General features: G+C 38.9%; 1 protein-coding gene across 3 annotated transcripts in view; it reads right to left on the reverse strand.

Annotated features, from left to right (window-relative positions):
* INPP4B (inositol polyphosphate-4-phosphatase type II B) overlaps window positions 1-17,775 on the reverse strand; it is a 931,109-nt gene extending 913,334 nt beyond the window's left edge. For 2 of the 3 annotated variants that reach the window (XM_051965729.1, XM_051965726.1), the window contains exon 1: window positions 17,481-17,772. The gene's annotated coding sequence lies outside the window, so the exon portion shown is untranslated. Of the gene's footprint in view, window positions 1-17,480 lie in introns of all 3 variants that reach the window. The other variant, XM_051965728.1, reaches the window with a different exon arrangement.
* Between the last annotated feature and the right edge of the window lie 638 nt (window positions 17,776-18,413).

An 18,413-nucleotide genomic window follows, 5' to 3' on the forward strand; every position in this document is an offset into this window, starting at 1 on the left:
TGGTTTACACTTTAATTATCATTTAACACCTTATCAAGAATTAGCTCCCAGACTTGATGCAACAAAGGACGACAGCAAAAATTAAGAGGAAAGGAAAATTCCCCTAGTGATTACTATGGAAGGCAGGATTACCAGCTCCTTCAAGGCAAGAGGAAGTAGATACAGCCAAGACCCCTGGAACTGTGCCCTTGCTGCAGTCTTGGAAACAGTTTCTATTAGTCAAGAATCAGAGCAGAGCAATGCACATTGTTAGTGTTATTGACCCCTGTGATTCTGTTTTCAAAGAATAAGCGGATACAAAAAAGAATAGAAAAGGACAAAGGAAAGCATCTTTGACATTACACCTGGCACAATCAAAAATAAGTAAATAAGTGAATGAATGAATAGATAGACAAATAAACGAATGTAGCAAAAATTTAGGTTGTTGGGTTCAAGATTCAGAATAATCATAATAGCAGAAATGTAACTTGGGCTATGTATGAACAGCCTCATCAATCAACACACATTTATTAAGCACCTACTAGGTGCCAGGAATTGTGCTAAGCAATGATCATTAATGGAAAGAGATCAAAGGAAATGGATTCAAATCCCCCCCCCCATTCTCCCTTCTATAGAATTTTAGGTAAGTCATCCAACTTCCACAGTCCCCAGGTTCCTATAAAATGAAAGGTCCTGACTGAGATCCTTTCAGCTCAAAGCTTATAATCATGATCCTTTAATTAAAAAAAATAATTCAGGTCCCTACTACGGGAGGCACAAAGTATAATCGCCAAACACAGGCTATTCCCACAACATGTGGCTTTCTCAGATGCTATCCACCAAAGCAGCGTACGAAGGAAAATACACAGCCACAGCCACATCACAAGCTTCCCCAAAACCTCAGACTGTGTAGCATTGTCCTTCCCAAGCTTCAAAGGTTTACCTCTTTACAAAAGTCCCATAGTTGTGGCCAGGCTACTTTTCTCCCCACAAGCAAAGACTACGCTTGTCTTTCCCCTTAAATGGTCCAGCTCCTACTGTTGCCTGAAATATTTTTCACCTATTACTTGTATCTCCATGGGATTTATTTAATTATGGCATCCCAGACCTAACAGACACAGTAAGATTGCATTGATGAACTGGATCCACAGGTGCCTTCCCCTGCAGATGTATCTTTGTACTTGCCTACTAATGCCCCCCAGTCAACTGTGTCTCATATATGCCTTGGGAATGAATACTATGTCTTTATTTGTGATGGTAAGCTGTCCAAAACTCCAGGCCTACAGAACAACTGAGAAATCAAAGTCCAGCTTCAGCCTTTATTGGATGCCTGAGAAAATATTTCTAAAATCATTACTTCTCCTTGGGAGCTCACCTTTGGTCAAGGTCTCAAATGCTTCCTGAATACAGGAAAGAGGCTCTGTAAGAATTCTAAAGACAAAGTAACCTATTTCATAATTCTGCCCAGAGTCAGCTCTCCTGTTTCCCTTTCCTCTCCTTTTGTTTTTCTGCTTCTCTCTGTCTTCCTTTATGTCATCTTCTCTATATCTATATTTTAACTATGCTTGGAATATAATCCCTTCACACTTTGGCTTCACAGAAGCCATTTCTTTCAAAATTCAATTCACCTACCCTCTTCTACACAAAACCTGATCTCCCAAAACCTAGTGCTCTCCCTCCCTCAACTAAATTGCATTTAACTATCTTTTTAAAACGTTTATTTAGAGATAATCAAGTAGTGAAGAAGATAGCATTGAATTGTAAGACCTGGTTTTAAACACTTATTTGCTCTGTAAATGTGGGAAAGGCTCTGAGTTAGCTCGTACACTGGAAGTACTCCCTTAAGCACCAAGAAATGATGTAGTAGTGGTGGTAGTGATGACAGCAGCAGCAGTAATGGAAGCAATAATTTGGAATAGAAATAAGATCCCAGATGCTACAGATCTGAAGAAGCATTACTAATTTAATTATTTGTATTTTCTTCCTTCCATATTTGATGAGTTTTCCCTTCACCAATCAGTGGCTCTGTTAATCCAACCAACTGCCCTGAGCTTCATAAAATCTATAATATTTCACAGAATCACCAAATCTCAGAGCTGGAAGAGAAGGTACAAACCATCTGGTCCATATGGAAGCTCAGGAAGAATCTTTTATATCTCATATCCAAAAAGTAGTTAGCTAGCCTTTGATTCAGGACACATGTCTGGAACTTTATCCTAACCTATAGCTGAAATAATGCCTCATAGAGTTTCTACAAAATGCCTCTACTCCAGCTTTCTGGGGCAAAGTATAGTTACTCTGTGATCCCCTGGCAGGTAGTGACTCTCCCTTCCAAAACTGACTTGCATTAATTATCTGCGTATTCTGAATAAACTTAAAAAGCTACATGTTGTTTTTCCTGATGGAATGTTAGCTGTTTTAGGGCAGAGGTGTATCTGTTTTGTCTTTATATTCCCAGGATCTAAAAGATGCCAGTCACCTAGTAAGTACTTGATAAATGTTTGTTAATTATCAGCAAATCAGCATTGGTTCATATTACCTCACATGCTGATCACAAAGAATTAATCTTTTTAAGATAATAGTAAAGAAGACCGAAAAAATTCCAGTACTAACTAGATTAACTTTTACTTTGCTAAAATCATTCCCCTAAGTTTTTGGATAAAATATATCATATTCTCATTGTCATCATTATATTCACTGATTTTCACACCTATAGAATATTTTGGATTTATCTGAAATGTCAGAAATCTTTATCTGATGTACCATTCTCATACGGAATATAAATCGAGTTTCCCTGCATTCCCTCTGGGATCCAACAATTTGTTGAGATGACTAAGATCCAGAAGCTCTTGACAGTTTGAATGGCTACTTCATTACCTTATGTCAAGGGCAAGATTTGATATTAAATGTCCTTTCCAGCCACATCTTTCAGGAAACTTCCAGCAGCTATGCCAATGATATCAGCTTGTTGACATCTTCTATCCAAGAAAGAATCTGGATAGAGTAACCAGTGTCGTCAATGATTATGGGTGACGTTTTGTAGCTAGCAACATCCAATAGCACACGTTAACTCTGTCTTAGACTATAGATATTTTTTTAATTTTTCTTAAAAAAAAAAGACTATAGATATCATGAAGGTAAGTTATAATGATTTATCTAAACTTTTTATCTTCCCTTACAACTACCATAGTGCTGACCATATAGAACAGACAATAAGCATTTTCTTAAATGAAGGAATTGGCAGGTAGCTGAGATAGAATTTGCCCTTCAAGTAATCTTTTCTCTCTATCTCTCTCTCTCTCTCTCTCTCTCTCTCTCTTTCTCTCTCTCTCTCTCTGTCTCTCTGTCGCTCTCTGTCTGTCTCTCTCTCTCTCTGTGTCTCTCTGTCTCTCTGTCTCTCTCTCTCTCTCTCTCTCTCTCTCTCTGTCTCTCTCACACACACACATCCGTTTTTTTTTCACATTTTCATGATCACTTTATCCTTTTCACTACAAATACTAAGTATAAGATTTTTCTTCCATAGCAAGAAAAGTCCAGATCTAGAATTTCCTAAATTAGGGAGCTTGCAGTAAGGAAACTGCTTTCAGCTCTGCAGATATGAAACATTTTGCAACTTATTTAGAGTTTTGACGATGGGACTGATTTGCCCGTGCTTACAGATACTCAATTATCTGTCTATTATCATGCAGAGGAATGCTGGAGCCAGCTCTGACCAAGTGATGGGAGCTGATAATTAAATTTTTAGCATAAGCATTGATACCTCATAATTTGGCAAACTATAAATTAGGATATGATTTATTGTTTTATTGGTTATACTGCTACTACTATTACTACTACTACTATTATTACTACTACTACAATTATTACTATTACTATTACTAGTATTACCTACTACTACTACTACTACTACTACTACCATCACCATTATTACATCATGGTAGCTAGGTGGTATGTGTGGGTAGAGCACCAGTCCTGGAGTCAGGAGGACCTGAATTTAAATCTGACCTCAGATACTTGCTAGTTGTGTGACCCTGGGCAAGTCACCTAACTGATTGCTTCTCCTCCCCATTCAAAAAAAAATGTTAATGATGCAAATTAAATCTAATATATATGTGTGTGTGTGTGTGTGTGTGTGTGTGTGTGTATGTGTGTGTATAAATTTTTTTCCCTTCTTGGAGTATTAATTGTTATTTATTAGCATGTATTTTGGCAGAGAAATCTAGGTCTTCTGAATCCCAGGGCTCTGTCCATTATATGCCATTCTACTTCTCAAGTACAGGCATGCCCCACATAATATTACCCTTCCCAACATTGTTTCATAATCCATTTATTAACACAGGACTAAACTTGACTGAAACACTCAAAAACCTTGCTATAAAATCACTGTGTTAATACCCTGAAAAGCAAATCCAATGGCTAGTTATTATATATTGGGGCTTAAGCCCCAGTAATGTAAAATTGCCTTAGTGTGTTTGCTTTCCATTGCAATATTACTTACTCTGTGTGCATGTTGCTTCTCCAAAAAGACCTGACTTTGCTGAGCTAATTTACCACTTTATGTAGGGTATCCCTATATTAAAAGCAGCATATTATAGTGGATGGGGTGCTGGACTTGAAGTCAAAGAGCCTGGATTTGAATGTTTGCTCGGCCATTTATTATCTATGTTATAGCAATCTCTCTGAGCTTCAATTTCTTTGACTCAAAAAGGTTGGGCTAGGGGAGGGGAGTAGGGTGGAGAGAAGAGGGTTGATAAGAATAATAATACTTGTCCTACTCACTTCACAAATAACAAGGAAAGCACTTTTCAATATAAATGTGAATTATCAGCATCAATATTATCCAAAGACCTGTCCAGTCTAGTCAGTCTAGCTGAGTCCCTAACACAATAATTATCAAGATAATTGACAAATAGCTATTTATATATTATTAAAAAAAAAAAAAACCTTTGGTTCCTCCTATCTATTAAAAAAAGAGAGAAATTTTTCCAGAAGAATTTAAAAACATTTCTTACCCTTTCAAATATGGGTAGAATTTTGGAGTAGAAAATATAACCATAATTGATCATGATGATGACAGCTAAGATTTATATTGTTCAGTAAGCCTTATAATTTGCTCTATACTTATTTTCTCATTTGAACCTCACAACAATCCTATGAGGAAGGGAATACAGAAATTATGGTTTTCAATTAGCAGATGAAGAAACTGAGACTATAGAGTTTATGTAATTTTCTCGTGGCTGAACAAGTAGTATCAGAGATGAGAGTTGATCCTCAGCTTCTTATGGTCCAATGCTATTCAACCTCTAACATGTTTCCAACACTTAATATTTGATTCCTCTGTGAATTATCAATTATGATTTTTACCAAAAAACAAAAACAAAACATTTAATGAGTACCACCATCCTGCAGATATTTAGCATTAGAGATAATTAGGATCTGGTTGGATCAGAAAAGCAGTGTACAAAAATTTTAGCAGGGAGAAACTTCTTTTTCATCCATCATACGGGCACTGACATACAGTGGCTCTTCTTTCTGACTTGATGGCATGTTGCCTAAAAAGGTTTTGACAGGGAAACTTAATGATAAACAAATGAAAGAAAATTCCCCTGAGGCATCAAGAGAATTATCATCTCTGTTATAGTATTATTGCTTTAAGCAGTCAACCAAAAAGGGCATATCAACCTAATCATGTGAATTAGAACACTTCAGCAGAAGAAAATTATAATGTATATTTTTGTCATTGAGCTCATTTCTCCAACCCATAGATTAGAACACAGAATATAATTTTTTGACCAGTAGTAAGACAAAGAATGGCTTCCTGTCAAAGTGAAGATCTCTGTAAATTAGGCAGGAAAAAAAAAAAAAAAGCATCTTTCTCCATATCCCCAGGACTTGTTTTCAATGCTATTTCCATGTTACAAATTACTACGTAGATCCACTGTACATGGATATAGGTCCTACTACCCTGTTAAAGAAGAAGAGGACCTTCATAGTCTTTCAAATGCCCGCTTTCTTTAGTGTGCCCATTCTAAAGTCTTTTTGAACTCTTAACAGTCACTTACAAAAAGCACCAGCAGAAAGCACTGTGGGTATAAGCCATGTTGCCTTTTATTCTTCAACAGAAACTTCAGGACAGCTAATTCTCACTCATACTTTAACTCCATCTCTTCCCTTCAAAGGCTACAATGAGATCTAAAATCGATCTAAAGGCATGTAGATGTTCACCATAAAATCTATCTCAATTTTACCCATTCCCCTTCCATGAGATCTTTCCCTCTGCTTCCTTAATAGTATAAGTTGCTTTCCCCAAAGGAACATAGCCTTATCTGGCCATCAAAGTCTATCTATGTCAAACAGTTGGAGGGAAACATAGGATACTGCCACATATGCCATCATATATCAGCCTGCCATGCTCTTCGTTCTCTTGCAGGGCTCTCTTACAAAAGCTTTCCTTGAGATGATCATCCCCACTTGAGTATATTATATCCTCAGGAACATACAAGTTATGGTAAATTTAACAACAGGAACAGTGGCTAAGAACTCTGAATGAGAATTCTTTGCTTCTTTTCACTGGTTAAACCCCCAAAATAAGAGTCAAGTGAAAGAAGGCCTTTGCAAAAGTAGGATTATGTTATTTTCCAGGACCCCAAAAAGGAGAATTGGCATGGAAACACTTTCTGTGTTTAAGAAAGAGATCAGCAAATGAGCATGAAAGCATTTGTCTCTTATTTATCTTTTTTTTTTAATTCTCTTTTCATAGAATTAGACATAACAGAGAGAATGAGCTATAGCTTCAGGCAAGATGCCCAACTCCATCACTCCATCATCCTGTGTCAAAATTGATATTAAAGATAATTTTATCAGATTTTCACCCCCCAAAAAACAAAATTTCAAATAAACTATTTTTTTTTGCATTGTACTTTGTTGACATAAATAGTAATGCTTATTTATAGAGGGTTTATGGCAGCTCAGTGAGCTGGTCAACAAGTTGAATACACTGTTGAATTAGGTGATTTAAATTAGGTGATGTTTAAAATGAGAATATCATCTTAGGCTTGTTTGAGTAAAGACAATTCCAGATAAACAGGCAAGATTTTGAGCATAATTAGAAATCATTTTTAGGTCATAATGGTACCACTGCCCTAAATGACAAAAAAAAAAAAAAAAGCTAGTCAGTCACAGTGGTTCTCAAACTTTTGTTTGCAGTATCTTTATCCTTTTAAAAATTATTGAGTATCTCTCCAAAGAGTTTTTGTTTATCTGGGTTATATTTATAGATATTTATCATATTGGAAATAAAAACTATTTTTGAATTTGTAGACCCCTTAAAAGGGTTTCAGAAATCCCCAGGATTCTCTAGACCATACTTTGAGAAACACTGGTATATCATGAAAATTAAACAGCAAAACCAATAATAATCCAATTTTCTCATCTATAAGTTGAGGTTTGATGACTCTAAGGTCCCTTCTAGCTCTGTGCTCCTCTGATCTAGTCTAGTAAGTCTTATTTTTTTAATCTATATTTTGTATCACTGTGGCCAGTTGTGTTACTCAGAGAAAGAAAAGTTTAAGAATAATGAACAGAGTTATAAGTAGAGCTTACTGCCTAAGGTTTTATTTCAGGATGCCATCATCCAACAGATAAGATTTCTTTACATAGGAGTCCAGAAATATGCTCATCTCAGATGTTTCGATTACCCATTCATCTTGTACCATTGTGTATTGGTAGAGAGGAGAAATCACAAAGTTTCCTCATTTTCCACTCATTTCCCAAAGTCCACCTTCTAGCTCAATTTTACTATCTCCTCTGTTTTTTTTTTCCCCCCACAATTCAACCTCTCTCCATCCTGATTCTTCCTAAAGGCTGCCATTTGTGACTCCACTAACTGAGACAGATTATATGCTGTACATATTTCACATTCCCCATCCCTTCCCATGTGAATCTGCCCCAGTCACCACTCTTCCTAATGATATCTCTGATAATTAGGTAGGCATATATTTCAGGCTAAAAACTTTAATGGCATCCCAGGGACCCCAAGCCAATTGGCACAGATATTTTTATCATTGAATTATTCTAGGTATAAATACTCCGCTTCCTTCAATAAATAAGTAGATAAATGAATGAATGAATGGCTAAGTAAAGACAAAGTTGGGATTAGCAAGAGCCATTGTGATCTCTCCCTCAAATTTCTCCTAGCACTTTGCTAGGAGAGCACTTTGTCCTCTGCCTTTATCTTGTCCGGCTTTCTTTTCTAAATTCAATAAATACTTAATGAACACCTACTATGTGCAACACATTATGATAGACATAGATACAAAGGTGAAGGAAAAAACACTCCTTCCCTTCTTGGGATACCTCCTTGGTGATATCTATCTATATTCTACATACGTCCATCTCGATATAATTATAAGATGATTTGAGAAGGGAAAAAACACTGAGAAACAGGAGAGAAGTAACCAGGAATATATAGATGATATCAATTGGTATACATGACATATCCTTCCTATTCTCCTCCTTCTGGACTTAGAAGCTCCAGAGGCAACAGAAGTTTGCTCAGTTTGTAGCCAAAAGACATAAGTGAAATGGCACCTCTGCCACTTAGCGTTTGTGTGAACTAGAGTCAGTTCCCTAGGCTCTGCAGGCCTTATTAGTTCCTCATCTTCAAAATGAAGAAGTTGATCACATGGTTGACAAGGTCCTTTTCAGTTCTATATCTGTGATCTTATGATGTTTGAGGGCACAGACTGAGTTAGTTAGTTTCTTTATATAAGCATTTATTTATGCCTACTATAGCATGTAATTAATAAATATTTGTTAAATTGAAAAGACTGTCTTTTCAAAAAATGACCCTGAAATATATAAACTATCACAAAATCTCCAAAAATCAAAAGCACAATAGTTCTAGAGTTGTTTGGGGACCACCAACACATCTAGAGTTAAGAAAAATAACCAAGATTTGACTCCCTATCAAATTTATGAATAAGAAAAATGGAGCATGTTATCAATTCTTCACATCCAAATTATTTTGACAGAATATTGACTCCAATTTGCTAGCCAGTTCAAAACATCTGAAAGGAATCTATAGGAATGATTAAAGTACTGTATTTATTCTTTTAATCTGACAGAAGAAGAGGGAGAAGGCTGCGAAGGAGAAGAGGAGAGAGTATTTAATTAGGATAAAACCAAAAACCACCCAAAGCCCAACACTTTTTAAGTTTTAATTAAAGATCCTCCAACCACAAATATCATGTTAATCAGCAAATCTGAATATAGAGCCATAGGGTTAATGGGCAGAGATAGAGTTTGGTCAATATGTTTGCCAGTTTCCTCATCAGTTAAATGAATGAAGTAGACTTGATTATTCTTGAGATCCCTTTCAGTCCTAACATATTGTGATTATAGATATACACACAAGAGTGTTAAATCATTCATTTATTTATGTATTCAATAAATATTTATTAAGAACTTACTACAATGCAAATTGTGCTAGGCAATCGGGGCTAGACAAGATGTATAAAATATTACCCCTTATCTATCTTTTTCCTCAATCTCTTCTGTCTCTCCCTATCCTACCTCTTCCTGGGGGATTTGTGGTGTGATGTACCTCAACTTGGGTAGACTATTCTCTGTACCTGTGCCACAACCCCTCTCAAATGAATATGTGCTAGTCATCAGACTTCCTAGTTACAATTATTAGCCACAATGCTGGCACATAGAAAGCACTTTATAAATGTTGGATGGCTGGCTGGCTGACTGGATTATTTTAAAGAAAAGTAGATTGGTAATGCTTTCAGTTCCACTATCTTTTCCAGAAATTGGCTCAGCTGCTTAGTTTGTCCAATAACAAGTTTTCTGACATTTAAACTGAAATGTAGTATTATTATTCTTTGAATCAACTAACAAAATCTTCAGCATATGACGCATTTATTCATAAAGAACAGGAAAACAAATTTCTTCCAATGCCTGCTGCCCAAATCGTGCCTAGATAATTTCCTTGATCTTTCCTCCAAGTCAGGTTCTTCTAGAACTGCATTTTTATGAGAAGAATGAAAAGACCACAAAATAGCTGACATAGGATTTCAGAATGACTTCTCTTGATCAGTTGATTGGGAGCAGAATGGATAGATTATACAGTAATCCTAGCCTATTGTTAAGATGTCAGAAGAACTGACTTAACTGTTTGGTGACCCATTATTTTCTTCATCGAAATATCAACTACATTCAAATCAACCCTCATATAGTCAATTAAATTCCCTCAATCTTCCTAGTAGCCCATCATTGAGCAATGAACTAGAGAATGACAGGGTAGATTTGATGCTCTCATTAAGATGGCAAAACTGCAATTGTTCCAGAGAGTATTTGGGTATCTGATCAACAACCTGCAAAGCATAATCCGAGCTTTTAGTATTTTTCTAAATGTATATTGGAGTGCTTTCTTTTTTTTTTCTTTTTTCTACATTGGGTAGACCCTCTGTGGGAAAACATTGGAGAACATGGAAGAGAATTACATAAGACAGAAACTACAATCTGTCTGACTGGAGGAAATATTCCCATCTATGAGATCATAGAGCCATTGGCGCACTGGAAAATGAGGTGGAAACATAGGGCTTTGAGCTGGAAGTTACTTTTAAAGTTATCCAATCCAAACCTCTCTTTTTTTATAGAATAGAAAACAGACCCTGAGAGCAGAGGTATAACTTCCTGAGTTCACACTGAGAGTCAAACCTAGGGACTTTTGATTCCAAAGAAGGTGAGGAAAGGGGAATGGACTTAGTGCACTGCCACTGGAAAATGACCAGCTCTGTTTGGTGGGGGGAGACTGATCTCGATTTGAATGCATGTTTTGCAATTTAATCATCTTAAACCCCACATTAAGCCAACCAGTCATGATCCAGATGGTTGCTCAGCAACTGTCCTGAAAGGGGTCATTCTGAGCCTACTTAGAAATTGACCACCATTTCTCACTCCCTCTCTCCCTCCCTTTCTCTCTCTCTCTCTTCCTCTCTCTCTCTCTCTCTCTCTCTCTCTCTCTCTCTCTCTCTCTCTCTCTCTCTCTCTCTCTCTTTCTTTCTCTCTCTCTCTCTTTCTTTCTCTCTCTCTCTCTTCCTTCCTTCTCTCCCTCCCTCTTCCTCTCTCTCTCTCTCTCAGTCTGCCTCTCTGTTTCTGTCTCTGTCTCTCTCTGTGTGTATATTTTCTCTGTGTCCATCTCTATGTTTCTGTATCTGTCTCTCTGTCTGTCTGTCTGTCTGTCTCTTTCTCTTTCAGCCTCTGCCTTTTTCTCTCTGTTTCTGTCTCTATCTCTCTGTGTGTGTCTACATGTGTGTATATTTTCTCTGCATGTCCATCTCTAGCTTTGTTTCTGTCTCTGTCTTTCTCTGTCTCTTTCTATCTTGGTCTCTGTCTTTGTCTCTCTGTTTCTATTTCTGTCTATCTCTGTGTGGGCCCTTTTTTCTCTGTGTCCATTCATCTATCTATGTATTTGTCTCTTTGTCTTTCTGTCTCTCTTTTTCTTCCTGTGTCTGCTCTGTTCTCTCTCTATCTGTCTCTCTGTCTCTCTCTCACACCTTATAAAGGAATCTCTCCCTTTTCCCCATTATTCTGTTATAAATAGCATTTTGACATATGTTGTATAGACAATTCACAATAATTCCTCATGCAACCAAATGCAACATAAAAATAGTGTGTACCAGCATCTTTTAGAGAAAATATTCAAAGCATATTAAGAAGCCTGTATTATCTCACAAGTAACAGGTCTTGCAAACATATTGCAAGGGTTTCAGCAGCCTGTTGATTTTAATTTCATTAAATGAAAATAAAAAATTCTATAGTAAGCAAAAAAAAAAAAAAAAAAGCTGTAAAAAGGAGTATATTGCCATTAAAATGACCTCAGGCTACTTAGCATTGCACAGTGCCATCTAGTGTGGAGTCTATCTTTTAATTCCAAATGTGAGGTTGGAGTCTTCAGGGATAGGAATACACTGTATTTCTTAAGCAGATTTTTTCCCCCTGGAAAGACAGGTTTGAAACATATTTATTCATAATTGCTTCAAGAGAAGAAGTCTATTGGGAAGAAAATGAGATTACACATTCAATAAAACTAGGCCTGTCTCATAAATTAAGATAAGAAAGATCTGATTGTGTTAGCAAATATGAAAAGTTACAGATTTGGGTCGTGAAGGCATGAAATGTTTCCCCTCCAAAAACTGAAGTGACTTTCTTTTTTTCATTTTCAGTATCAAAGATTCTGCCTTCCTTCCTCTGAAAGTGATGGACGCTCATATTCTAAATGGAATGTGCAGTCATCTAGCTTGTCTGGCATATCAGCTTGTTCAAAAAGACATTTGATGATGTTCAATAACTACTAATAACACTCTAAAACATTTTTGCAGGCATAGTTATAATCTCCACTTCTCTACATGTTATCATTTTAGTTTCCATTGCCATTCTTTGTTCTTTTATTTCAACTGTTTTATTTTCCAACTTTGTGTAATCTCATTTCCTCCTGGTTATGTTGATCCAAGGATTAATATAATATCTCTCATTTTTTACCTGGGGAAGCAGAGCCCTGTAAAAATGAAATATTAAACCTTTTCAACAACTGGAACAGAGCAAATTTTGCAATAGGGGTAAAGCAAATGGTACCACTTTCTTATGGTCAGGAAATCCTACTGTTAATGCTCATGATCACCATGAACTAACATTGCTATCCTCCAATTAATTCACTCACAATAACTTGGGTGTTTATCATCCACAAAAATTAGTGGAAGAGAAGTTTGGAAAATCATCACAATTTTTTCAAGTGAAGTTTAAAAAAATCAGAACTGCAGTTTTCAGTCATTTAATAAACATTTATTAAGCATCTACCATGTATGCACTGTACGAATCATTGTACATACAAAAAGGCAATCCCTGACCTCAAGGAGCTTACAATCTAATGGGAAAGACAACATACAAATCAATATATACAAAGCAAGCTATACATAGATAAGAAAAAATTAACAGAGGGAACATACTAGAATAAGAAGAGTTGGGAGTTAGGTAAATCCTTTAGATAAATCCTCTGGGATTCTTTCATCATTGGTTATGTCAACATGACTCAAAGTAAAATGAAGCTCAATTGCTGTCCAGTACATTGACCATATCAACCGGATCATTTCCATATCTCTCATCCTTTACTATACATATGCTCTCTCATTTAGTCCTCACAGCAATATTGTAAAGTAAATGTTATTATCCCCATTTTACAGATCAAAAAATGGAAGATGAAAAAATGTAAGTGATTTTCCCACAGTTTATAAATATCTGAGCCCATAAATATCTCAAAATATTTTAAACATTCTGATTAAAATTCAATTCTATCTGACTCCAAGTTCAACATTCCCATCCACTATGCCACCTCGCTACCTCAAGTTCAATATCCTAAGCTAAATTTTCCAAGTAATGCTCATCAATTTAAATATTGACAGATCAGCCACCGTGTTTCCATTTATTCATTCATTGGACAAGTGCTGATTAAGCAAGTGCCTACTGTATGCAAAGCATTGTGTATTTAAAAGAGTAACCCAAGAAAAAACAATTTACTATACTATCTCTGCTTACAGTGGCAAAAATAAGATTCAGTATTATTCATTCTTTAATGTCAGTGAAGATTTCAAAATTCTGTTGTTTGCTTTCAGAGTTTACAAACTATAACAAAATAATGCTTTGGGGGGAAAAAATATAATATGAGGTAAATATGCCCAGTTAGTATCTTTTCAATAAATGAAAGGATCCTGCTATATGGCGATAATAAGAATGTTGAAACTGTATTACAAAACTTCCTTTTCTTTTCTAGACTTATAATTACATATACTCAGGGAGCTCCCGGAATGAAAAGTCCTTTAACACTCCACAGAGCTTCCTGAGGCAGCTATCCAGGGTCCCAGTAGATAATATGTATCAGAAGGGGGACCTGAATTCAAGTCTTTCAGATTAGTTCAGTTCTCTAACTTCTATTATCATGTTGACTCTCACAAAGAACTTTTTAAAAGTTTAAATAAACCATTTTTCTAATCTGTATGCTGACCAAAATTCATGAAACAAATTGATATCCCCTGCCTGAAATCTTAAAAAGTTATTCTAAAAACACACACACATACACTTTTACCTAAATTCCATCAATATATCAGACATGTTTGGAAATTCTTTAAAATAGAATTATTTCAGAGAAATATTGAGTAAACGTTAAAGGAAATAAATATAACTAACAAATCTCAGGGGACCAAATGATGTGATTATAGTATAATAAGGCTTACTAAAAAAATAAAAGTTTCCAAAATTGATGTATTCTACCAATTCCCTCTTTATTTAATCTTAGGCGTATAATTCCAGAATGATGTGAATCCTAAAATTTCTTTATGGTACAGGCACAAAGATATCTCAGCCACAAAAATTAGCTAAATAACTAGTAAAGTGGATGCCCTGAAGGCTTGGAAAGAAGCTTGCATGTAGAAATAAAATTGCTTCTAAAAACAAGGTGGGAAATTTAGAAAAAGACAGCAGCAAGACATCAAATTACATATTAATATTGTTAACTTGTGATTATTTTAAGTATTAAATTTCTTGTATCTATGAAGAACAAGAATTATTATTGGCACAAGTCTGTTACCTGTGTTTTTTCAATGTAGTACTGGCTAGGGATTAGTGTCTGTGAATCAGGCAAAATGGAGATGGGTATTCAGTAAGCATCTCACTCTCTAATTATAATGATTCCATTTAAAAAAAAATAATAAAACTTTAGATTCTCAGATGTTAGCTACTTACCTGGAAACTGCTATGCATGTGGTTGCTAAGGGATATGAATTCAGTTTGCAGGATTTTTTTTCCCTTTCTCTGCCTTTCTGAGAATCACCCCCTTGGGTTTTGCCTCAAGGTAGTGAAAGTTAATTCTGCTCCCCACATGGAGATTTACATTACTTGTACTGGGAGATACTCCAAGGTCTCATGCAGGGTATAAATTATCTTCAAGTCACAAAATTTAGGAATGAGAATCTATTGAAAGAAGCCTTTTCCCTAAAGTTAATGGTTTTCTTTTTTCACATACCTAAAATGGAATGGTACTACTTAACCATGAAATTTCACTAATGAATTAGTCTATGTTATATGCCATTGGCCTTTCAGCATGTTGTCTAAAATGATCTGAAAATTGAAGTCATTCCATCACTTTGAGCCAAGAAATTAGGTGCAAACTCTTATCTCAATATGGATGTTTTGAGCCCTGGGTTTCTAAACCCAAAATTCTGTAATAGATTTTCTGCCCGTAGTAGCTCTGGCTCTGTGCTTCAACAGACGAAATGCCCAGGCTAGAAATCTTAATGTCTGTCTGGTCATTTTTATGCTTCTATCGCATACCATCTCAACATCAAAATATGGATTATAATGTGTACCTTATTTGCCATCATCCTCCCATCAGTAAGTAATACCTTCCCAATTATCAAACAGAATGCTCTTTTTCAAGGACCAGGAGGATATATTTTAACCAGCAAACACATCTTTTCCATTGAGAGGAAGCTTCAGCTTGTATTCCACGCACATTTTATAACCTTTCAAGGGCAATCTTCTTATGTCACATTTTTAAGAATTGACTAGAAAGACATTTCCAAAGGAAGAGCAATTTAACATTAGGACAAATCTCCCAAATTTACATTTGCTGTAATCTACTTATCATAAGGAGATTGATCTTTTATGCTGAATTACCAGTGCTCAGTTTGGGCTGCTCTCTGAAACTGACAGAACCGAGATAATGCCTTGCTCTTTACACTGGGTAAACTGACAATTCCTGTCTGGCTTGCAACCTTCATCTCACTGAACTTCTTACTCAACATAAACTGCGCTTCCTTGCCTGTGATTTTTTTTCCCCTCGGTGAATGGTTTAACAGCCCAGTAATCTGCAGTAAGTCAGCTTCCTCGGATGTCTGGTCCCAAAGCCACCAGAAAGACGACTCCTGATACCTTCTGCTGGGTGCCCAACTTTTGATCTGTGAAACACACCTACCAAAAGGTTATCTAGCCCTTGCCTTAACGCAATGTTAATAATAACAACAACAGTCATCATCATCGCTGAACTCTTCCCATTAGGTTTTGCTTTTTACCTTTGTTATTTGTTTCGGGGTTTTTTGGTTGGTTTGTTTTTTGGAGGGGGAAGCATTTTATAACCCTATACATTTATATGACCAGATTCTGTCGCTGGGGGGGAAGGGTCGTTGAAGGGAATGGGGAAAAAAATATACACAGAATGCAAGCCCCAAGTCCTGAGGTACACAAATGCCTAAATATACATCTAATTCTCAGAGGAGACAAGGAGGGGAAGAGGGTAGAGGAGAAGAGAAAGGGGGAGAAGAAGCAAGTCTGCATTATTAAAATAACAGCATCAGAAAAATCCACCAGATTTTTCCGGTAAGTTTTGGACAACAGCAGCAACAGCCTAATAAATATGCGCATCCTCACCCTTAGAAATGAACGTCTTCTCCCCAGCCAGCAGCAGCTCCTGGGTCTGTCTCCTGCATCTCCTCTGGGGCAGCCGTGGCAGGAGCCACTAAAGTGGGAGGAGATTTGGGACGGGTGGGGAGGGAGGAGGGGCAAACCAGGTATCTGGAGCTGGACTCCAGCAACCACTCCACATCACGACTGTCACCAATCCTGTTGCCTGCCGTTCCACACAGGCATCAGTCCCTTGAGTCTGTAGTTGTCCTCCCTCTAAGTTAGGGTGAGAGAAACTAGGGAGCCAGGGTCTATGCAAGGGAAAGGGAAGCACGGAAAGGATGGGTCTTCTAGGGCTCCCCAGGCTTAGACCAACTGCTGTTAACCGCGCATTGGGATCTCTCTTGAGTTAAGGGGCCGGGGTGGGGGGAAAGGAGGGAAGGAGGACAACAATCGCATGTAATGGAGTTGGGGCGAGACACAAGGAAAGCGAGGGTGGGCTGGATTGCTGTGGTTGGCAGCTGAGAGCCCCCAGCAGCAAGCTCTCTCCGTTCGAGATGCAGCAGCTCTGAGTCTAGGACAGGGATGGCACGCAGTAGCACCAGGGAGAGCCAGCTAGCCAACAGGGCCAGGGACCGTTCAGGTGGGCAGTGCCCAGGAAGGTCAGCCGTGGTACACCTGAAGGCACCTGAGAATGTGTGCATGGTCTGGGGGAGGGGGAAGTGGAGGCGAGGACTTGTCCGGAGAGCAGAGACAGGCGAAACGGCCAAGTGAGAGACCATTTGGCCCATCCGTTGGGAGAATGGATGGGGGTGCGGGACCGCGTCGGGGGAGGGTGGTGAACCGGGGAGAACCCAACTGAGAAACTTGCAGCGCAATAGCGAGCGGCGGCTGTCCATCCTCCCCCCTTCCCCAGCCCAGGACGCTCCTCGGTGCTCCCCCAAAGCCATTCCGGAGCAGCAGCAGTCTCCCACCTCCCCCGCTGCCCATCCAGCCCCACCACTATTCCCAGAGAGTCCTTGGAAATAAGAGGCAAGAATTACCTCTCCGGAGGGAGATGGGGCTGGGGGCTTGCGGCGGCGGCCGGAGGTGCAGGCAGGCACTGGCGCCACAGACTTTTAGCTCGACTTTCCTCCTTCGGAGAGTGTGTGTTTGTGTGTGCGTGCGTGTGTGCGTGTATATATATATGCGCGCGCGTGTGCGTGTAGAAGGAGCTGTAACCTGCTATTTATAGACTGGAGTCTCCAGCACCTCTGGCTGAAAAAACCAGAGGAGACGAGCAGAGCCGAGAGGCAGGGGCAGCCGCGCTGGCGGAGGCAGCAGCACTGGGCACTGGCAGCGGGCTCGGGAAGAGACGCGCGCGCACGGCCCCTTCCACCACCACCACCCACCCTCCCGCCTTGCCTCTTCTCCCCCTCCCTCCCTTCCTCCCTCCCTCCGTCCTCGCCGCCAGCCCTGCCACACGCGCTGCCGCCGCCAGAGAAGTTGTCACAAGCGCCCGCTGCTGCTCGCACACCCCCTGGCACAAATGCTACTTTCTCCCCCCCTCCCCTCCTCGTCTTCCTACTCCACCAGCACCACCTCCTTCTCTTCCTCCTCCTCCTCCTCCTGCTCCTATCCTTCCTCCAAGCCATCTCCTCCCAATGTCACCAGCGGATTAGCGGCGGCAGCAGCAAGGGCACCGGCTCAGCTCTTTCGCAGTCCGGGAGTGGAGTTGTACTCCCTGACCCCCTCAGGCCAGAGGAAAGACGTCCTTGCCCCCCCCTCCCCGCCTCCTTGCCGCGCTGTGGTTTCCACTTCCCTTGGGAGGGACTAACTGATCACCTCATCCTGCGAGAGAAAAGCGGAGGGTCAGGGGTGACCTGGTGCAGCCGCCTCGGAGGCCACTGCTAGCGAGCTAGAGAAAATCAGGGAGACTGTGGCCTTAAGCGGCCGGGCTGCAGACTGGCGGAGTCGGGCACAGCCCAGGGGGAGTC

Source organism: Antechinus flavipes, chromosome 6, assembly GCF_016432865.1.
Source record: "Antechinus flavipes isolate AdamAnt ecotype Samford, QLD, Australia chromosome 6, AdamAnt_v2, whole genome shotgun sequence".
In the NCBI taxonomy this organism is placed as follows: Eukaryota; Metazoa; Chordata; class Mammalia; order Dasyuromorphia; family Dasyuridae; genus Antechinus; species Antechinus flavipes.